Consider the following 13812-nt stretch of genomic DNA (forward strand, 5'->3'; position numbering starts at 1 on the left):
GACTTCAACATATTAAAAAGTCCAGAGTGTTTTTTTTTTTCCTCAAAAGAGTGCTTAATAGACATATAACCTAAAATTGTTATTAAAAATTCAACTTTATGAGCCATCTCCCATCTTAGGTAAGTCTAGATGTCTTAGTGGGAACCAGAAATCTGCATTTTTATCAAGCTTATGAGTGATACACACAACATAAAGGCTATTACGTTTAGCGCAACCACATAATTATAAAAATAAGGATGTATAGAAGAATACTGGCAGCCTCTTGTTTCCCCCACAGGTCTCTCTAGTGACTCGTCCAGACCCTGGGACCAGTCCAGAGACAGATGGGCTACCTCACATGCACTTTGCTTCTCACCAGGCTTTTGCTCTCGAGTTCCCAGGACCTCTAGGTTTGTGTGAATATGGGCCACATCCAGCCGAGCAGCCCCTCTTCCTGTAGCTGGGAGTTCCCTGAACTACAGTAATGATGCCAAAGGTTTATGATGTAGAGGGTTTGAGTGAGACCCTTTGCGGCCCTATGCCTGGGGAGAGTAAAGGCACCTGTGGGAGTAAGGTGCCCCAGGTGTCTGTCATCAGGGAACTTCCTGCTGGACCCTGGATGGCAAGGCTACTAATGTCTCCTGAGACCTGGCTTCAGGGAACTGGCAACTAGAACAGGATGGACCTTGGCATCCCTGCGAATCTCTGAGAAGTCCCCACTGGGGCTCTGTCCAATCCCACAATTCCCAAACTCTGGTACTGAGTCACAGCAGCTGTTGCCTGAGCGGTTCACTCCTGCACACCTGCCCACAAGCATCCAAGCCCATACCCACTGTTGGCTTGAGGCCTGACTGTCCTTACCATGCCATCTTCCTGGGGCAGCTTTTCTGTGCATGGATCCGTCGGTAAGGAGATATCGCGAATAGTTCACTTCAGACCCTCTATGAACCTATTTTCTTTATTCGACTAGGGGCCTGCCTGATAACCATCATGCCCTTTGCCTCCTATTCCACTTAACCCTACTCAGACCCAGAACGACTTCCCAGAGCCCGCGAGATCTGGCTCTGTAATCCCGTGAGATCTGGCTCCGTGATCCCGCGAGATCTGGTGTCAAATAAATTAGGCTGTTTCGGAAGCGAGCGGTACTTTTTAACTTCATGTGTTCCTCACGATATTTGCCTGTGGGCAAAAGTATGGGTTGGACTCCCACCCACTCCCAAGTCCGGGAAGCTCAGGGAGCCTGGCTTCCCCTGCACAGCACTTAAGCCTGCCAACTTTCCTCTTTGCGTACCTCCTGCCCTCAGGCTTGCCAGACTTCAGAGCCTGTGTGTACAGAGGCGCCTCAGCCCCTCAGGACATCTTCCTGGAGCCAGGAGATCTTTGTACTGCAGTCAGGATGCTGTGAGGGAAAGTTTGTTTGAGTTAGACCGCTGAGAAGAGACTCAGAGCCTCTGTGAGAGTCAGGTCTCCCAGGTGCTTCTCTTCCAGAGACTCTTATTCGGCCGAGCCCGAGAAGAATGGTAAGGCTCCGGAGTTCTGTTTCGCGGTGGTGGAGCCCAGTGGTCAGAAAGAATTCTTGAGACATTGTATGATACAGCTAAGTAAGTTAGTTTAAGTAGCTGGGGGCAGGACCCATGGGCAGAAAAAGCTGCACCTTTGTTCTATGAAGCTGGTGGTTATATGCTTATTGCCCAAGAGAGGGAATGTGCAGAGAATATTAGATCAACAATGTCTTCTTTGAATTTCTATTAAAACTACTTTCGTAAGATTTCTCTGGTGTTTATCATTCAGTACAATATTAACTGATGGTGAAATTTACATGCAGTCATGAGACCCTTTAAGAATGTAGCAAACAGTACATATTTGATCCTTACCTGAACTATGCAGGCAATAGGTCAGCCTTCTGGGCAAAGGAATATTTTTCTGCTTTTATTCCTCATCAGTTCCTTGAGATCTGGCTGTGAGTCCCCCAAATGTCCTCACTGGGGGCCCTGTCCATCCCCATAAGTCCCAGACACTGGGGACCCATCCTAGGCTACCTGACATCTGAGCCAGGGTGGCTTGCGGTGCAGGCACACAAGGCTCCAGCAGTCTTCCCCCAGACATCAAGCCCTTGTTGGATAAAGTCTGCCCATAACCACCAGAACATCTTGGGGAAGCCTGTGCCTGCACTGTGCCCTTGACGCGGAAGTTTGAATGGTGGTTACCACCAGACCTCATAGGGCCCTGTTGTCTTTATGGGGACTAGGGACCAGTCTGGCCATTAAAAAAAAGAAAGAGATGTACAAATATGCCAAAATAGTAATTATATTTGTTTTAAATTAGAATTATAGTAATTTTGTGTATGAACTTCAGTTCATTTTTAGCTTGCATCTTATTGAGCACATATATGGCCAGATTTTCTAGATCCTAAGGATGTAGAGATAGTAAAACACAACTCCTTTGACCAAATAGCTTATACAGTTGTATGGATAAACAGACAAGTACACCAACAATTAAAACAGTATATTTAGTACCTTAGCAGATGTATGCTCCAGGTGGTATAAGAGTACAAACTTTTTCATAACTAGCTTTGTTTAGCATTTTAACATGCCTTTGAGTAATAATATAAAAGTAAGAAAATAAATTTTAAAATTATAACATTTTTAGTAAACCAATCTTTCACCAGCAAGAACTTTTAAGTAAAAGAAGCAAAAATAATTTGTAGTGTTAAAACATTTTTTGATATTCAACTGACTATATGATGATTACCAAGATCTAGTAGTCAATAATTTTGTGATTTTACATTATTTTAGAAGCACATAATCATTTTCTTCTACAGGTAATTTATTTGGTTTTGGTAAATTGTCTAGTTGGTTGTTTAGTTTATGTTTGAGTAATGCTGGGATGGGTCACTCAACTAATTCTACCTTATTAAAACACATAGATACTTGCCATAGGAACAAATGCAGAGATCTTTAACATTACCAGTTTGGGAGGATAGGAGAGCCATATTTCTTTCCACTGCCCCTCTTGGGATATTCTACTTTTAGGTCTGGAATGTGGAGTGGTTGTCTGGTCTGATCTGACTCCTTTACAGTCTAAGTGCAACCGGGCTGAGCAATTTTAGCATCATAAACAAAGGAAATGACTACTCATTTACTGTTACTTCTAACTGCTGGGAGCCCCTGCTGGTCTCAGGCATTCCTGCTACTTTGAAAATGACAATACTAGGGTAATCTCCTGACAGATTCCTGAAAGTCTATAATTTTGGAACTAGAAAGGGCATTAAAGATCATTAACCACTCCCCCCTCATTTCAGATGAGGAAACTGAGATGCTTAAAGGCTAAGTGACCTTGCATGAACTCCAAGGATTGGTTAGTTGCAGCACCTGACACAACACTTGAAGTACCCAGAGTCCTTGACCAGACCTTCCCTTCAGCCAGGAGGCTTCAGCCTAAAGAACAGCATTCTCCACCTCTTGCGGGGACAGTCCAGATTGGAGAGACCAGCTTCCAGGTGATGATCTCTTCTCTAGCCCTACCTAGAACACTCAGTCTGATCAAATCAAGCTTTGTGTTTAGATCTTAGAGCAGCTAAAGGAAAAGGAAAAAAACAAAAACAAAAACAAACCTCTAGTACATGGGGCACCAGGGTGGCTCAGTGGGTTCAGCATCTGACCTTTGGTTTCGGCTCAGGTCAGGATCTCACAGTTTCATGACTGAGCCCCAAGTCAGGCTCTGCTCTGTCAGCATGGAGTCTGTTTGGGATTCTCTCTCTCTCCTTCGCTCACTGCCCCTACCACCCTCATACTGTTTGTCTCTTTCTCTCTCAAAATAAATAAACTTAAAAAAAAAATTAAAAAAAAATACTCTAGTAATTTAAAAGATATCCAGAGGCCTGAGATACCTCTTCCTCCTCCAATACCTGCACCACTTACCTCAGAGATAGCTGAGGTTCTGTATACACAACCAAAAAGTTGCTCATACAATAACTATAGTTCTAGTCTTTCACAGTGAAAACTCATCTGGTTTGTACACACCTCTTTATTAGGGAGCTGGATGTTCAACTGGATGAAAAAAAGGCGTTTATATTCTCTGATCTAAAACACAAACATATGTGTATATGTAATATATATATATATATGTATATATATATATACACATATATTTACAGTTCTGAGATACACAGAATTTTTTTTTTAGAAATAGAATTATGCTGTCAAGGGAAGATACTTGTTTTGTTCAGAAGTTGTTTTAAGTGTTTATTGTCATTTTAAAAAACTTGCTGGGGCGCCTGGGTATCTCGGTTAAGTGTCTGACTTTGGCTCAGGTCATGATCTTGTGGTTCATGAGTTCAAGCCCCGCATAGAGCTCTGTGCTGACAACTCAGATTCTGTGTCTCCCTCTCTCTCTGCCCCTCCCCCCACCCCCCCAAATAAATAAACATTAAAAAAATTAAAAAAAAAAACAAAACTTTGGTTGTTATGGCAAAGCTACTTATGTGAGTAGTCCGTAAGGAATACTTTTATTAGTTGGCGGTTATAGCCATTATATTCATCATAATTTTATGTAGCTGTATCAGCACATAATTACTTCTCCTCCTATACAAGTATACCTAAAGATTTAAATGTTAAAATATGTATTGTTTTATTATAAATTACTTTGTTATAGGTGAAACATACTGATTTTTTAAATTATGTGTCTAAGTATATGATATTAGCCATGAATTTCATTTCTGCTTGATAAAAGGAGCAAAACAAAATATTCATCGTAAGAAAGAAACATGGAATCAGTTGATGATGAGAATGATTGTTTATGAGTCAATCACTCACTGGAATGAGCCAAAGTTTTCTACCCGAGTATTTGAGTAAAGTGTAATTTGTGTACCTATTTTAGCAGACGCTGAAATTTTATTTTGACCAGGTTTTTCCACACATAATAAAATAACTTTAGCTGTGAAAGTACTAAGTTTTCTTCTCTAAACTGAAGATTTTGATAAAATTTCATTGGTAAGTATATCAGACCTGCTCGGTCTCAGTACCCTGATATGGCCCCCATGGCCTGGACTATTACTTTCAATTGCTTAAAAGGTAAATAATTTACATTTCCGGGTGCCAGGGTCACTGCAGAATTTCAATCCAGACCAAGTCCATTTCAGACCACATATAGATTAGTACTTTCTTTATCAGAGATTCTCAGAAACCAAAGAGGACTTATTGAATTACTGGAACTCCTACAGGGAGCGTATTAGTATCTCACCTATTTATAAATAGTTAAATGGCAAGGTTGGGATGTTATATCATTACATGGAATTACTCTATTAATATACACAGCTACTTATATATTTTACTTATATATATATAAGCATATATATGTAAGTATATATAAGTATATATATAAGCATATACTTATATACTTATACTATACTTATATATATATAGTATATACTATATATAAGTATATATACTTATATATAGTATATACTATATATATAGCATATACTTATAGTATATGCTATATATATAGCATATACTTATAGTATATGCTATATATAAGTATATATACACTATATATAAGTATATACTTATATACTTATACTATACTTACACTATATATAAGTATATATATACTTACACTATACTTACACTATATATAAGTATATATATACTTACACTATACTTACACTATATATAAGTATATATATACTTATATATAAGTATATATATATACTATGTATAAGTGTATACTTATATACTTATACTATACTTACACTATATATAAGTATATATATATATTTTACTTTTATCTAAAGTCCTTCCTCCCAGGACATCATTTTTTTTCCTTAAGTCATGCCCACATTTTACTAATATAGATTTTCATAATGTGGGGTAAATTATTTCTTTTACCAGTTGTCATTGTCACTTTACTGAACAGGATTATTATAAGTGTGTGGGAAGGTAACTAAAATATCTTTTTTTAAAATTTTTTAATGTTTATGAATTTTTTTGAGAGAGAGACAGAGTGTGAACAGGGGAGGGGAAGAGAGAGAGGGAGACACAGAATCAGAAAGGAGGCTCCAGGCTCTGAGCTGTCAGCACAGAGCCTGATGTGGGGCTCAAACTCACAAACTGTGAGATCATGACCTGAGCTGAAGTCAGACACTTAACTGACTGAGCCACCCAGGCGCCTCTGAAATATCTTTAATAAAAATCTTATACACTAGTATTTTCATATGGGCTTAACTCATACATTCAAGGTAAATATTAGGATTACCAACTGTACAGGTTATTTGTCACCACTGCTCATGTGAATTAAGAGTATTTGATGAAATCATATAGGTATTTTTTTTCTGTTTTATCTTCAAGAAAAATCCTAAATAGACTCAGTAGTAAAATATTTGGAATACTTGCATCTGCTCCTATATTTACTTACGCTAGCGAAATATGAATGTGGGTATTCCTTACAATTAGGTATATAGAGATTAATGATTTAACTTGCCTCCTTATTCCTCTTCACCTCCCATCACCCAAAAGAAACTTTCCCAAAAGAAAACTAATTTTAACCAAAAATATATAATGTCTAGAGTAGTAAAGGTAGATGGTAATATCATGTTTCAAGCTGATAAGAATTTTATTTCCAGAAAATAGAAATGACACATGATAAGAAAGGTATGGTATCATACTTATCCTAGATTAATTACCAAAAAATAATGCTTTAATATCCCCTTGATTTTCAAAAATAAAAGTGATTTAACAGTAAAGAAAACAGTCTCTTATCCTCAATGGTTATTCTTTCTGTCTTCAAAGTATTGCATGTCCAGTATTTAATCCATAGTGTCAGCCTAATAATTTTAACTGGTTACTGTGATGATAGGAAATGTTTTCATTTCTCAGAAATGCCATTCGTATTTTTGTTTCTGATTTTGTGGAGTAAGGGGGGACATTTTCATTCACATAATTTTTCTGTCCAATAGACACTAATCCTTGATAACTTTTACAGAAATAAAATTTTATGGACCATCATTATCAGTCTATTAAATCACGTAGAGGTGGACTCAGCTGAAATTTTTTTTGTCTAATATTTCAAGATAGTGGGAGTAAATATAACAATTATATTAATAATTACCACCCTGGAAATTTTTTTAAAAGTATGATATGAAAAATAGTGCCAAATTTTGACTAATTTGGCTAGTTCTAGTTTCACTTATAGTAACACTTATGACACTTGAAAATTTAGTTAATTCTTTGTCATTGATTTCCCCCCATGTATTTTTTTTCCAACTATGATATTGATAATTATATATAGATTGTTCCTTCTTAACAGTTTGTTGGCAAAAATAGCTGTCCAGGAAAATGTCAATCGTAAAAGTCTAAAGTTTTCCCTGAAACAATTTTTCTTTCTGATGCGGTTCTCCTTTTGCAAATTTGCCTAAACTTTTGTATTATAACCTGTACAGATTTTTTCTTAGGAAAGAAACAGATACTACTTTAGTAGGGATGTTTTCCTCTGGTTATCACTTGAGTGATCAAGCATCACCTCATTAGTATTAAGCACTTTTCTTTGTGTCTGTAATTCGTAGTGATAACAAGCCATTCTATGATGAACACAACCTAGCTTTCCCTAACACATTATAGTTTTCTTTGCCCTGGCCTACCATGTTAACTAGAGGTCATTATTTCGATCACCTTTGTCAATTAGGGCTTAATCATAGAACGTTCTGATCCTGTTCTCCATATGACCCAGGAGGACATCATCTCAGCCATCTTTTTCTGGATTACAAACTGCATACTTTATGTTAATGTCCTTTCATACAATTTGGATAATACATTATGCCAATTACAGCTACAGAAGGTTAACCTGACAATTTAGTCATGTTATAGTTGGCCATACGTGTAATATGATTGATTGAATGCTTGAGTTGATTCAATCAGACATTGAAATTGTGAAAAGGATAAGACCATTCACTTTGCATAAAATTGCACTGTTTTTAAGCCTTTAAAATTGACACACCTTGAAAAGTGCCCTGCATTATAGATTTTCTTTTGTATAGGTGCCAGTGGTAAAGTTGTACACTTAATTCTGAGGGAGAAAAGGATAGCATGCATTTGGCAATCATGTTGAGTGATTTTTCAGTTCATTAAGCCTCAGGATTTAAGCTGTTCTAAATAAGACAAATGTGTTCACTTTCTTCCAATATATAAAGCATAATTATTTAAAATTACTTTTTTGGCTATTTCATATATATTTTAAAATTATGAAAGGTGAAATGAGTTAACATTTTTGAATTTCAATTGTTAACTGTAATGTTCCATCACTTTTGTGGTATAGCAATATGTGTGTTGAATGTGTGTGTGTGTGTGTGTGTGTGTGTGTGTGTGCACTTACATATAGGGAAAATCTTTCCTGCCAATACCTCTCAAAATATAACTAATAAAATGAGGAAATACTGTTCATGGAGTTGCTTTTCTAATAATTCTACTATGAATTTTTAAAAAATAATATTCCTTCAGTAAAATAGTTTTTATTTATAAAGCATTGGCCTTGTATATATACATTCACTGCAGGGACATTTTTAATGCAGATACTTGTGATCAGGTAATAAAAAACAATATTTTCAATTTAAAATTAGCTGATATGTATTTATATATACAGTAACTTTGTCCTTCCTCCTCATTAGCTCCCACAATTGAGGCCACAATGGCCAGGTCACTTTAATTTAGTTTTACAAAAATCTTAATCTACTCCTTATTCTTCTACCTGAACATTCTCTTCCTTAGATAACTACATGCCCTGCTTCCTCATCTCTTAGATTTTTGTTCAGTGAAGTCCTTTCCATAAGCCCTAGTTAAATGGCAACGTTTTACTCCTGAACTCTTCCTTGCTTCATTTTTCTCCACATCAGTTACCAATGCCTATGTACTATATTAATTTTCTAATTTATGTGTTTATGGTCTATTCCCATTACAATGTAGACTACAGGAAATCAGAAAATATTATCTTACTTGTTTCCCCCTGTATCTTCAGGGCCTTGATCAGTGGCTGGCACATGATAGGTGCTCAATAGATCTTTACAGAAAGAATAGGAGAAAGAAGTGTATCTTATTTTTTATGTCTCATAAATAACTTGATATTTACTGATTATTTTCCTTGAGTCCTTGTCACAATTTTTTCTTTTATTTACTTGAATAGTGTTTAAGAGAAAACGTTATTTCTATAATTTGGTGCAACTCGTGTGTGCATATGTATATTTTTGCAAACTGAAAGATTAAGGATTCTACAAAATATAATTGGATAACTTGTTGTATAGCTTCCAGTACTAAGTGTTTTTCAGAGTGCTGTATGTTTTTGGTGTAATCATCCTGACAGGATTTTTAAAAAAATAATATAAAACACAGAGCAGCATTTTTTTCAAGTCTAATCAGAAAGAGTTACTGCAATTAACTGATTGTAAGTTTGTACTTCTTATTCCTTTGGTGTATTTTAAAATCATATCCTTGGTCTTCCCTAAGAAAGTTTTCAGAGTTTTTGACCAATTTTCAGATTTGGGGAAATATCTTATGCCTCTGTACGCATCTGTGTAAGATGCGTGAGGGAAATAAAATTGCATATAAATGAACACTGAAGCTTATTCATATCTGTAATGTGAAAAGTCACGGAAAATGATGAACAAATGTATTTCTGTACGTTGATCTTGGCACCTAAAATAAAAGTTACAATGCATTTGATTCTTCTGGTTGCTAAGGGACATCTGTATCCAGAGTGCAAAATTTTGAAGCACAAAGCCTGCTGTGTGTTCTTTTTATTGACCAATTTTCAATTTGCAAACATATTATATAAGCTTGGCGGGGGCTCAGGGGGATTTTTAAAAAATGTATCTGTATGAGGAACAAATCAGATCAGACTAATCTAATTCCCTCTGTGACAGAGTAACAGACCCTGTGGCTTAGAGGAAAGCAATAGATGTAAGATCTTTATTTCAGTCAGGCTTTTAATTCAGTCTTACAGGACATTAATTGGGGAGCAGCATTACAGGGTTGAGATCCTGCTATTAGAGCATGGGTGTGCAACTGCTTGGAAGGTCACATTCAAATAGTAGGTATTCATCGGTCTTCCCTCCCCTGAGGGATGGGAGTGGATACTAAGTCATACTTCAGAATCTGTCTGAGCCCATTATTAGATTTTTATCAATGACTGGGATGATCAAGTGGAACTTTTCTTAAATGCATGGATAACATCAAATTGGGAGGGATAACTGGCCTTTAAATAGAAAATTTTAATGACCTTCTTAAGATGAGGAAATGAAAACACAAGAAAGGAAAAAAAAATGTCTTAGGAACAAATAGAAAAAGGGCAGTTAAACAAAAAATTCTCTACAAACTGAAAATGGTAAGTTGTAGGACAATTTGTAGGTAGTCCACAATGGGAGAGAGCGATAAAATTAGCCCATGAATAGGGTAATTTAAAAATATTTACAGTCTTCCCAAATTACTGTACTGCAAATAAGAATATGAAGATCCTGCTTTTGAGTAGAATTTGACAGTCTCTATTCCAGTCAGTTTAATTACTAATCACTAACCCAATTTTACACACCCATTTTTATTTGCTATTCTGTGCTAGCCTCACCCTTGAATTCATTTCTGCTTCACTAGAAACATAGAAAACACCTCATTGAAGATGAAGTCTCCACCCCTTATTGATATCACTGGTCTACTTGTTTGCTAAATAGAATGCATATTTGTTTCTCTGACCCTATTTTGCCCAAACTTCTTATCTTGGTTTCTATTATCATGCCTTCCTAATTTTTTGCCTGAATATTATAATCATTTATTTGTCATTCTGGGTCCCATGGTACATAATCTATAGGTGAGTTGCCTTACCTTGATTTATGGGTGTATGAGTGCTCTGGCTACTTACCAAATGTGACCATGATATGGCACTGGCATTTAAGAACACTGTTCTTCCAGACTCCTGGATGTCTGTATGTTTTGACTTCTAACCTTGTCTCAGACAATGACTTGTCAGTTTTGACTGTTTGCCAAGACTTGACCCAGCACCTAACCTTGATTTGTGGTGTTTATTTGTTCTCTATCACCAAATTGATCACCTGGCTACAGATCTCTGACATTCCATGGGCCACCATTTTGGCCTATATTCATAGGAACAGTCTCTAACTCCATAACTTCCCACTATGGGAATATTTGAAATAGTATTTATTGGGGTTACTTTATTTTATTTTTATTTGAAAAGTATTGCAAAACAAAAGCATGGTAAAATTGAAACTGTACAAAAACCATTTCAGATGCAGTGAAAATCCCTTACATTTCTTCTTGTCCATCCTGTTGCACTAAGTTATTTTTTAAAGATATTTTCTGATAAAAGTTTTGTATATAATCTTCCAGGTATATATAGCTATAAAATTTTATATATAATATTTTTAATCAAAATTATAATGTTCTACAACTTGCTTTTTCATCTTATGTTAGCCAGTTCCTTTTTGATGAGTAATAGAATATTTCTAAGGTTCTCCTGTTATAAAAAATTATATACTGTATCCATATCTACATAAATTTGTCTCAGGCAGTTAGGTATTTATTTTTAGAATAAATTTCTTAAAATGTAATTGATTTGAATTGAAATAAACCATAATATCTTGATTAGACAGTAGTTTGATTGCATTGTCTGTCCTAAAATACTGAAACTTTAGGTTAATAGCTATCATGTAAAACATGAACCATTCAAGTTTTCAACTTTTTTAAATAATTTTTTTACAGATATCCTAACAGTCAGAAGTGGATTGAAAAGAAACAATCATAGGAAAAGGAACAAAGAAAGCATTAAAAATTATAACATTCGGGGCGCCTGGGTGGCTCAGTCGGTTAAGCGTCCGACTTCAGCTCAGGTCACGATCTCACGGTCCGTGAGTTTGAGCCCCGCGTCGGGCTCTGGGCTGATGGCTCAGAGCCTGGAGCCTGCTTCTGATTCTGTGTCTCCCTCTCTCTCTGCCCCTCCCCTGTTCATGCTCTGTCTCTCTCTGTCTCAAAAATAAATAAACATTAAAAAAAATTTTTTTTTTAAAAAATTATAACATTCAACTTTATAGAACTCTGCATGTTTGTGAAGGTGTACATGAACATTGTTCTTCATTATTCTTCAATGACATGGCAAGATAGAACTTCAAAATAAATCATATTGTATAGACAGGGCAGTAAAGGGAACAAATACAGGGCTTTCTCTGAATACCAGTGAGTTAGTAGGTGAACAGATACGAAACAAGAACACTTAGAACAAGAACACACTTAAAACGGTAGGGGGTCAATTTTTTATGTCCTGCTGGATTTTGAATCTGTATTATTTAATTTGAAAAACTTTTTGTGGGTGCAAATTAGGCCCTATGTTCTAGTTAGAGCCTATGATACCTATTTTAGTTAATGTGTTAACACTCCACAATGCATCCAAGAAACAGACAAATGTCACCAGAAAGAAATCTTCTATGTAGAATTAATAGTATATAAAAAACCTGGTAAATGTTTTTAAGGTGGAAGTTACAATAGTCCTGTGGTTAAAGAAGGTAAGTTTCATTAAGAAAACTATCTGAGGTCAATGGATTCAAGAGTCTTTGCCTCTAGGAAGATATTCTTTGTTCTCTCCAAATACCCCTGTTAGCAGTCCTTTTCTTTCCGAACCCCTAGTGTGTTTTATAAATCAATATTTCTGGATACATGTAACATTTCATTTCCCCTGTTTCTTACATATCTGCCTCCTTGCATCCAGAGGAAGCATCAGATCATATTTGACTATCTGTGGTACACTTTAGAGTACCCAACATCTTGTAAGCAATAAATACTGTTGATTATTTACTAGATCTTAAAAATCCTTGGGGAGCCTGGGTGGCTCAGTAGGTTAAGCATCCGACTTCGGCTCAGGTCATGATCTCGCGGTCCATGAGTTCGAGCCCCGCGTCGGGCTCTGTGCTGACAGCTCAGAGCCTGGAGCCTGTTTCAGATTCTGTGTCTCCCTCTCTCTCTGGCCCTACTCCGTTCATGCTCTGTCTCTCTCTGTCTCAAAAATAAATTAAAGAAACGTTAAAAAAAATAAAAAAAAATCCTCTGAATTAATTCAGATGTACCTGGCATTATAATTATTTTGATTAAATCATATATATAAAGCAATAATGGAGTGCTTTTAGAATATGTGGGAGAATATTAGGTGTCATACAAAGCAAATAAAACTGCTTTTAATTTTTCCAGTCATTTGTATTTTGAATCATAAGATTCACAATGCAAACATATATAAACACGTTTTTTATATATATATATATATATATATATATATATATGATGTATTAATATGCTTATTACATGTTTATATATACATATGTGTCTATCTAAAGCATTAAAATATGGATATAAAATGCAGAAACTTAAATAACAAACTATGCAAAGTTTGGCCCATGGACCGGCTGCCAATTTTCAAACTCTTAGTTACTGGTCTGAAATGAAATAAAGTAATTGAGCCAAAAAGTAAATCAGATATAGAACAAAACACAATATTTAGTCAAGCTGACTTTTTTAAATAGCAAGACATTCTTGATGAAGAAGGCAGTGACTTGATTTACATGCTGGCACAAGCTCCTGATTTTGTGGTGGACCAGAATTTCAAGTAGCAATGAAATATAAAATTAATGCATTTAACCTGCATGCCAAAATATCCATGCTGTATCTGTGAAAATGGTTTTTTTTTAACATACCATAATAATGTTGACTGTGCAGCTAATTACAAGAAAAGATGATTCACTGCATTTGTAATACCTCATTAGCGCACATACCATGAGCAACTACCCGAACTTGGTGA

General features: G+C 35.9%; 1 long non-coding RNA gene across 1 annotated transcript; it reads left to right on the forward strand.

Annotated features, from left to right (window-relative positions):
- The first annotated feature begins 528 nt into the window (after positions 1-528).
- Positions 529-11794, forward strand: LOC132673603 (uncharacterized). The gene is made up of 3 exons (XR_009608128.2): positions 529-884; positions 3281-3478; positions 11733-11794. It is a non-coding gene; the product is annotated as an uncharacterized LOC132673603 (long non-coding RNA).
- Positions 11795-13812: the final 2018 nt, after the last annotated feature.

Source organism: Panthera onca, chromosome C1 (assembly GCF_046562875.1).
Source record: "Panthera onca isolate mPanOnc1 chromosome C1, mPanOnc1 haplotype 2, whole genome shotgun sequence".
Classification (NCBI taxonomy): domain Eukaryota; kingdom Metazoa; phylum Chordata; class Mammalia; order Carnivora; family Felidae; genus Panthera; species Panthera onca.